Here is a 9,618-nt window from a genome sequence, read left to right on the forward strand (position 1 = left end):
ATCTGATATTTATGGTCACTGAGCCAATAAATACTCGGCATACAAAACCATGTCTGAATACGGCTCATGTTTGTGCAACATGTAACTTAATGAGGCGTCTGTTATATTTATAACTTAACCGCCATGTGTTCATAGTGGTGCAGTGCCTCACTGTAATTGGTCCACTTGTGGGTTTAGTCATGCTGTAAGTGCCTGAACCACAGTTTCACTGCTGAAAAATCATTCCTTCAACAACACAATATTCCTGCCATCTGACAAATGAAATTATACAACATTTAACTTTGTGTAGCAGCACATCATTTTACTAATGTGGACCAACTAAACTGCTTGTGTGCACCTGCTATCAACGCGAGGGCCGTGCTGTCCTCAGTTTTGATACTATAAGCTTTACATATGTACAATATGATGTATAAATATATATGGTGCAATATATATATACATATACATAATTGCAAAAGGTAACAGTGCAAATCCAAGTCTGGTTACATTCATTCTGTCTTTCATTGTCTTCCAAAACCATTTCTCAAACGTGAGCACCACAGACCACTCTTAAAGGCTCAAATGGCGTACGCACTGAAACCAAATCTCTAATTTAACTTCCTCGAAGCATTAACTCCTGTAAAAGACCCATCAATTATCACACATTGATTTTTCCATTTGCGTTACTGTCTGTATGGATAACTGAAAATGATTTTTGTCTGATCAACATGCAAAAACCTGACAGCTTACCATTTTCCTTTGGGTGTTTATTTGAGAATTATTTGTCAGATATAATAAGTGGGTTTACATGAGCATGGTTACTGAATTTGAAAAAAGCAAAGATTCTCACCTTGTTTGGAGAGATGTAGCCAAACTATTGCTGATGGAGAAGATTTTATTTAACATTCAACATCCAAAGAACTGCAGGCCAACTATTTATTTAACATAACTTCTGCGTTTTTATTATGAATCATTAATAATAAATAGGTGCTGTTGGTCTGCTACCTCGTAAACATGAAAAATAGCACATACCATACTGAATACAAATAACAAAGCTCCTATATATTTATTTCCTCTAGTAAGATCACAGTCCCCACTGGCGAAACCAATGTAATATTAAAATGATTTGTCTCAGTTTCCCCTGTAAACATTCAAAACAATGATTTTAGTGTCTGAGCCTCCAAAACATTTCCACCACTGGCTTAAAAGAGCAGGGGGAAACTAGGATAGGGAAGCAGGTACATGGTCCTTGTTTTCATGTTAAATAATGCCTGCGTAAGCATTTACTCTTCCAACTGTAAGTAACGTGCCAGTGAGTCTGATAAAACCAAACAGTTGCTTCAGTTGCTTGGTGACTGTGACATAAAAGTGCATGCAAGCAAATCTAAATAAACAGCTTGTGGAAATACACAGATGAAGGGATGATGCATGGGAGAAGGGCCTGGGCAGGGAACTTGGGCTTGTTGGAACTTGTGCATGTGATTTCGTCAACAACCCCTTAGGATCTGATATCAGGACAGCTGCTCTTTGTTTCTTGTTTGGAGAATGAAAGTAAATGTATACACACTATATGTTTTCTGAACAGGAACAATTTAAAAAAAAATTAAATTAACTAAATTTAAAGAAAAATTAAATAAATGAACGTTAACATAGATCCGATGAAAAATAAAGAATAAATTTGTTTTTATTTTCTACCTATACCAGCACACATCCTCACATGCAAATGTTTTCCATTTACACTTTGGATTGGCTACTTTCCGTTGAAACACATACTCGCATTGTGTGTATGTGAAGGCATGTTTTACTTTAGAGCTCTAAGAGATCAAATGGCTCAGAGAGGGGCTCACAAAGGGGCTCACTGCGACATCAGAGGTAGACAAATAGTGAGCGTAGGCCGCGTAAAGTTCACTGTAGGGGCTGGATAAAACGTTCTCCGGAGTAATAAGTTCCTGTTGTTGTAAAACATTTTATCTTATACCAAATTTTTGCATCAGTCAGTCCTTTTTTCAGAAATAAACTGAAATCCATAAAGCTCTTTCACAGCCGTGATAGACAAGCTGTGTGCCATTTATCCTAGCAGCCAGGTGTATCTCTTTCTACTACAACCAGCGCTAATAAGTACCAGCTTTCAGCCAGATCTGTAACCACCAACCCTGTGACCTGTAATCTCCAGCTTTAGTCACAATGTACAACTCAGTGGAGGTGTTGACATTACGTGACTGGACTGTTGGCGTCTGTGGTATAATTTACATTCCTTTCTTTTGTGCTTATAATAGTGGGAAAACAAATTTTCTTCTGTGACCGAGTACACATCGCCTCTCTTTCATATAACATTTCCATGTTCAAGCAGAGTGAGTGCTCAAAGATTGACACAACAGAAAACCGTCTTTTTTGCATCGCATGTGATGGCAAAAACAAGTTTTCTTTTCGCCAGTAAGTCCAGTTCTGGGAATAGCTGACGTACACCACATACAATATCTGCCTGTTTTGAACCCGCTGATTCTTCCTCTGCAATGCTTCAAATCAATCAATAAAAAAAGCGATAAAATGAGTCAGCTTTTGTCGAGCTTTGAATTAGACCTCTGGCTAACTGCACACTTTCATACACGTACATCACACGCTATAACGTACATCACACGTTGTAGCCTTAATTCACTTCTATCCTCAGACTTTATGATGTAATTCTCTGTGGATGTTGCTTAGTGTTGTATAAATGTGTAAGGGTACAAGCTCTGAGCACACAAAGTAGTTCTCCATGTTCCTGTCAAAAATCAAAATCAAAGGGTGCAAGAACTCACTGCTTCTACTCTTGTCACCTGTGGTTAATAACACGGTCTCTTTAATATTTTTAACACTTGAAAACACAGCAGAAAAAAGACACTCTTTCCAAGAACCTATAAACATTTCTGGAATATTATTGTGAACCAAGAAGCTTTCCTAGGAACAACTGACGATTTCCAAGGAAACATTATCTCGAGCCTTCAACTGTGTTTGGCTTACTTTACATATTAAGGAACAGCACAGACAATAAATGTTCCACACAGTTTGGCATTCATCCATTCCTTGCAGCAATGCATCAACGCTGCTGCCATCGGGCTGTAGTTTCGCCGTGCCTCTTGTTGCTAGCTTATTTTGTCCTCCAATTTCTACCCGTTTGTTACATAGAAATATCAGAAATATATCAAAAACACAGGAGAGCTGATAAAATAAAACAAAAAAGTATGCAGATTTCATTGCCACAATATCATGACGTATAATATATATCAGAAAAGTGGCTCATCTGAGTTACTTTAGAGATACTGTAGCTGACTGACTTCCTACTATGATGATGTAGTTTTCAGTATCTCACTGAGTGTATTATTACTTCATACTGTAAAGTGTCCAATAGATAGATAACAAATAAATGAATGAGATGCATTTTATTTTCTTCACCTGGTAGTTAGTTTAGCTTTTGTGTTGGTGAGTTAGCCAGTCTTGGCCATTGATTCAATGGTGCGAAAAACAAAATAAATTAAATAAACATAAATTAACATAAATTAACTGGTTTATCACACTGAGTTCAATTTCCCTATCTACAAACAGGCCTAATCACTGCCACACCTGTTCTCAGTAAAGAAATCACTTAATTAGGACCTGTCTAACAAAGTGAAGTAGACCAAAAGATCCTCAAAAGAACATCATGACACAAAGAAATTCAGGAACAAATGAGAAAGAAAGTAATTGAGATCTATCAATCTGGAAAAGGTTATAAAGCCATTTCTAAAGCTTTGGGACTCCAGTAGACTGCAGTGAGAACCATTATCTACAAATGCTGAAAACATGGAACGGTGGTGAACCTTCCCAGGAGTGGAAGGGCGACCAAAATTACTCCAACAGAGCAGCGACAACTCATGCAAGAGGTCACAAAAGACCCCACAACAACATCCAAAGAACTGCAGGCCAAGTTCCAAGACCAAAACCACTGCTGAGCAAAAAGAACATAAAGGCTCATCTCAATTTAGCCAGAAAACAACTTGATGGTCCCCAAGACTTTTGGGAAAATACTCTGTAAAATGACGAGAGCAAAGCTGAATGTTATGGAAGGTGTGTCTCCCATTACATCTGGTGTAAAGGTAACACAGCATTTCAGAAAACATCTGGTGGTGTTGGTGTGATGGTCTGGGGCTCTTTTGCTGCTTCAGGACCTGGAAGACTTGCTGTGATAAATGGAACCATGAATTTTGCTCTCTACCAAAAAATCCTGTAGGAGAATGTCCGTCCATCTGTTGGTGACCTCAAGCAGAAGAGAACTTGGGTTCCTGCAGCAGAAGAATGATCCGAAGACTTTGGAGTAGCCCAGTCAAAGTCCTGACCTGAATCCTATTGAGATGTTGTAACATGAACTTAAAAGGGAAGATAATGCTTGAAAACCCTCCAATGGCTGAATTACAACAATTCTGCAACGATGAGTGGGACAAAATTCCTCCACAGCGCTGGAAAAAACTCATTGCAAGTTGCTACAGATGCTTGTTGTTGCTGCTAAAAGTGGCCCAACCAGCTATTAGGTTTAGGGGGCAATCACTTTTCACACAAGGTCAAGTAGGGTTGGATTTAGTTTTCCCTTAATAATAAAAACCTTCATTTAAAAACTGCATTTTGTGTTTACTTGTGTCATTTTTGACCAATATTTAAAGTTGTTTGATGATCAGAAACATTTAGATGTGGCAAACATGTAAAAAATAAGAAAGGAGGGCAACACTTTTTCACACCTCCTACTGTATATACAGGTGTCTGTACGAATATACTCACTCAAAACACTCACTTTATCTAGTAAAACTACTTCTCACCTTTGAAATGTTCTTTGTGGCTCTTCTGTCTTCTTTCATTAGAATATCAAAAAACACTTTTCTACTTTCCCTACTGGCAAGAGTGCTGTTGTGATATTGGAACAGCAAAGATCAGACCACAAGCATTAGTATCAGCAGCATTTATGAGAATACATAACACAGTCTCACTACTCTTCTTGACTATTGTGCAATAGTCAAGATATGTAATCAACAGATTTTTTTTTTTTTTATGAAGATGAAGATTGAAGATGAATATTTTTATGGCCAGGAAACAAAAATGATTGAGGAGTTAAAATAAAGTCTTTGGAATTTGTGGTGCAGACACATATAAATTTCACGTCCACATCCAATATTGTACAATTAGCATTAACGTGGACCACTGCAGTAACCAGATTTTATTATTATTCAGTGTCATTTCTTTCTTTGTTCTAAAGTACTACTAATAATCACGAACACCAGTTTTATTTGGCTGTGGTTCGGCTGCTGAAGGGAGTTTTTGGTAAGCTAGCCTCTACAGTGAGGAGCAATGGTGTGATCCCTGAGTGTAACAAACAATACCCTCAACTCATTATGTGCAATTTATGGGCTCAAGTTGAAAACGCATGGCTTCAAAGCAGCTCCAACACAAACGAGCACATGACATCACAACTTGAAACATCCATCCTTATTACAATCTATGAATAAACAGAAACAGGCTGTGTGAAATATTCTTTAGAGGGCGAAGAAGAAAAAAAAAGAAATGAAAAAGGAAAACCATTGTGTGCGGAGTTATGTTTACAGGTTCCCACAGAGTGCCACATTGGCCAACAACAGTTCATTTCGGCTGACCAGAGGGTCATGCTGGGGACACTTAGACACTTAGTCCTCAGCATGAGGCCGTAGGGCCCACAATTTGATTTTAAGACAACATTAAAGCATGGAAAGATTTTGTTAGGGCACTGGCACCTCCTAGTTAGCAGAAGGGCACAGAACACACACTTAAAGATGAAAAACAAAGTAATGAAAGTTAAACGTTCGATGCACACAATGTTAAAAAAAAAAAAAAAGTGACACAAAGAGGCAATAGAAGATGATATGAGTGTGCTTGGAAATACAAACCAGAGACAACACTGGTTATCATAAACACTATGGATGACTTTTCAACATCTGAAGGAATCTTGGCAACCATGTGAAGCAGCAGCCATGTTTTTAGAAGCATTTGAGTATCTCTTCCATGAGTGGAAGTATAATTAAAACAAAAAGAAAATCAAACAGACTCTGGACTAACTCAGAGAATAACAAACCAATATAATATAGCTCAATAAAGGAAGCCTGTGTAGCTTTCATTGAAACATCACAGTGGCCGCAACAATTACGAGACGCCTGTAAGTGCTCTAACTGCAAGTAGCAGTAACAGTTAACTTATTCTTTCATAAAACCGCCAACATACACATCTGGCTCAAGGGCCATGACATACATTGAAAAAAATGCATTGAAAATATAAGGTTTTATATAAGGTTTTCAATAAATTCAATAAATTACATAAAAAAAGGAAAGATAGGCAGAACACCAAGGCCATGGCGAGCTCGTGCGTCAAATGTAATGACACATCCACACCACCCAAAGACACTTGAAGTGCCCCTACTACATGCAGTGATCCAGTGAAGCTGCAGACAGGCATAACACCTGCCCACTTAAGCTGGGGACACACTACACAACTTTCACTTTTGACAGGGTTTCAAAACAAAACAGCAGACTGTTGTATGGTGACTGAAAGACTGGCGATCACACACTTCACCTACAGTCCACCTGACAACGGATCACAGACTAAATGATTTGTCAAACCAAGTGAAGCGAACTTAACGCTTCGAATTCTCGTGCAAACTCTCATGAAGACAACAGTTGCAGCCACTTTGTAATGGGTTAGGGCTGTGGGCTCGGGCAGAGAACAAGGCAGAGGCAGCTTAACGGTGCAAAGGAGATTTATTCGCCAATGGATTGATAATGGAAACCAGGGTGGGGATCGGCTGGGGAGAGTGGAGGACTTGTAGATTTCGAGGTGAAAGATATAAAACAGAACACTACAGACTGAGTCAACAATCTGGCAAGGTGTGGTGGTTTGGAGTCAGTACTAATACTGGGCAGATGAGGAAAAGTTCAGCACGCTGGAGACCCGACCACTGCCAACCAGAGGCCAATCCTGCAATCATACAGAGAGAGCCAGAAAAAGACAAGCTATTGGGATAGAGGGCATGCCAAAATTTGATTAATCTCTCCTCCCTTTCTGTGGTCCTGGTTTGCTTTTTTACCACTATCCCACTCTCACTGTTCACCATAGTTGTTGTGATATTCCTGCTACTTTCCATCATCTTTTCATTAACTGTCTTCAAAATGTGTTTGCGGCTGGGTCAGTTATCAGTCCATACAACCCGACTGCGTTCTCCTCGCACACTTGCAGATTCACATCTTCACACTCTCACACACTAACAGATTTTTGTGCCGACTTCTAATTCCGACCGTCCCCAACTAGTGGAGCAGACTTTGCCAAACTGGGAATCGTGAGTAAAATCTGGCGAAAGATTTTGTCCCCAGCTTTAAAGAAGTTCTGGCCAAGTAGCCACGAAGTAGAAGAATGAGGTACTTAGTCCGGATGATTAACTCCCTAGCTAACAGTGGAGCTCACCAAGAGACACCACAGTGAACACTTCCGTTTATATCATAACCCAACTTGTAGACTGCAACAGAAAGCAGAGATCAGAATGAATCACATCAAAAGACAAGCAGGTGACAAGCTGAGACTATCCACAGCATGTTCCCAGGTGCAGCAGATTAAGGCAATAAAACCCATGAACCCCCTCAAGAAGACACATACATTACAACTGCAAGACCAGTGTGATGTAGTGGGGTGTTCTTGGACGAATCTTAACAGCTGTAACCCAGGTCACCATATGTTTCATGAAACTCCTGTCCCAGCATGACCCAACCAGAAGAGATCAAGTCAGAGCAGACCGTGATCATCCCTGGTTCTCACTTGCCACTCCTGTCCGACTGACTCTTCAAATCTAGGAGACCCCCTTCTTTCAGGTTCTGCAGCGAATACTTGACATCTTGCCATAGTTGGCTGTAGTGTGGTCTCTGCAGTGGATCAGCGCCTATATGACAACCTTGAGAAAACTTGATTGCTGCTGGGTCTGGAATACAGGCTCCTCGTTTGTTTCAGTTGCTTATGCTAACATTTCCATCTCCTAAAGTCATTTCTTTCAGATTCAACATATACTCCAATATACATATACTCCACATTTATTATTAACATAAAGCCAAATTCTGGCTTTGCATATTTTGCCTTTAATACAGTTACATTAAAGCAAATGAGGCCGAGAAAGACTTAACGAATAACAGCAAAGATCCAGGGAAACCAAAAGTATTCTCAAGTTGTGTTTTTTACTGGCCTTCTTTCATACAATAGGCAATCAGGATAAGGAAAAAGAATAATGGCAGAATTGTTAACCACCCTGGTTAGCAATTCACTTGTCAGACAGGTTCAACTCAGCTGTACATGGATTGTTTCTACAAAAGAAGAACATATGTTGCATGGAAAGGTAATTTAAAAGGTATTAAAAATTAAACATGATGAAAATAACGTACCTCTGTGGCAGACAAATACCCACATCACACTGCACACACAGTTTAACAACCCCTGTGTTCTGTTTTATGGCCAGGAATAAGAGTAATGATTCATGGCAGTGTTACTGCAAACGCACACAAAGAAGTCACTGGCGAGCAGCAGTCAAAACAGTGACCCTGCTAAATTGTGCAGGGCAGCGTTTTACTACCATGCTCTACTTTTTGCTGGATGATGAATTTGTTATTGTTGTACAGTATAATTACTGCAATACTTATGAGTACGCATAGATTGATGTCATATGAAATGAAATATTTTACCACAGTCACTATTCATACACATACGCATCTGCCAAGCTCAATTGAAATGAATTATTATTTTGATTTTGCTGGTGATCTTCTCGGTGGACCCTTCTGTGCTTCCCAGAACAGAACGATTGTTGTTTCTACAAAAAAATATTTTTTTTTTTTAAAAAAAGGGCCAGACTGAAAATTGAGCACTTATCACTTATCGTATGTTATGCTGTGAATTGTCAGCTTTGCCCTTCCTTCAATTTTATATGTGTCACATGAACTTGTGGCAATCTCGTCCAAATATAATGCTTTGTTTGTTAGGCACCATAAAGCCATCAACATGATACGAAAAGACTGCTATGAACCCCTGAGAGTCACAAGAGAGGAAGTAGCAGGTCTGCTATGCTTTAATATTGTCTCCAACACATTTGCAAAGCAGGGGGGCACAGCTGTCACTTCTGCATTGCCATGCTAAAAATCCAGTTTCCCAGAGAGGGACGGCAGTTTTCTACTCGACTCTGACACATTTATGATGGAGGAACAGTATGCAGCTCGGAGAGAAGTGACAGCTTTATGTCGGCTCGATTATTTACTCTACTGGTTTGATAATTTACTCAAAAAAGTTGTTTTGGGTATGAGTCATGATCAGGGAAGTCTGAGGTTTCCTCCATTGCTTTTTGTTCTGGTTTCAAATTTCTCAGGTACAGACAGGTAAAGAAAAAAAAAAAAAAAAAAAAGGAACATGGCTCAGACAAGGGATCACTCCTGTAGCATTCCCTAGCACTGTCTTTTGCTAAACCAATAATATCATAGCCAAGGAATGTGCAGTGTTAATAGCCTGAGTACAGAAGTACAGTATATATATATATATGTGGAAGATAGGAAAAAATAATATGAGGACTAACAAATGATCTGTTGA

The sequence above is a fragment of the Mugil cephalus genome, chromosome 6 (genome assembly GCF_022458985.1).
Source record: "Mugil cephalus isolate CIBA_MC_2020 chromosome 6, CIBA_Mcephalus_1.1, whole genome shotgun sequence".
Taxonomy (NCBI): Eukaryota; Metazoa; Chordata; class Actinopteri; order Mugiliformes; family Mugilidae; genus Mugil; species Mugil cephalus.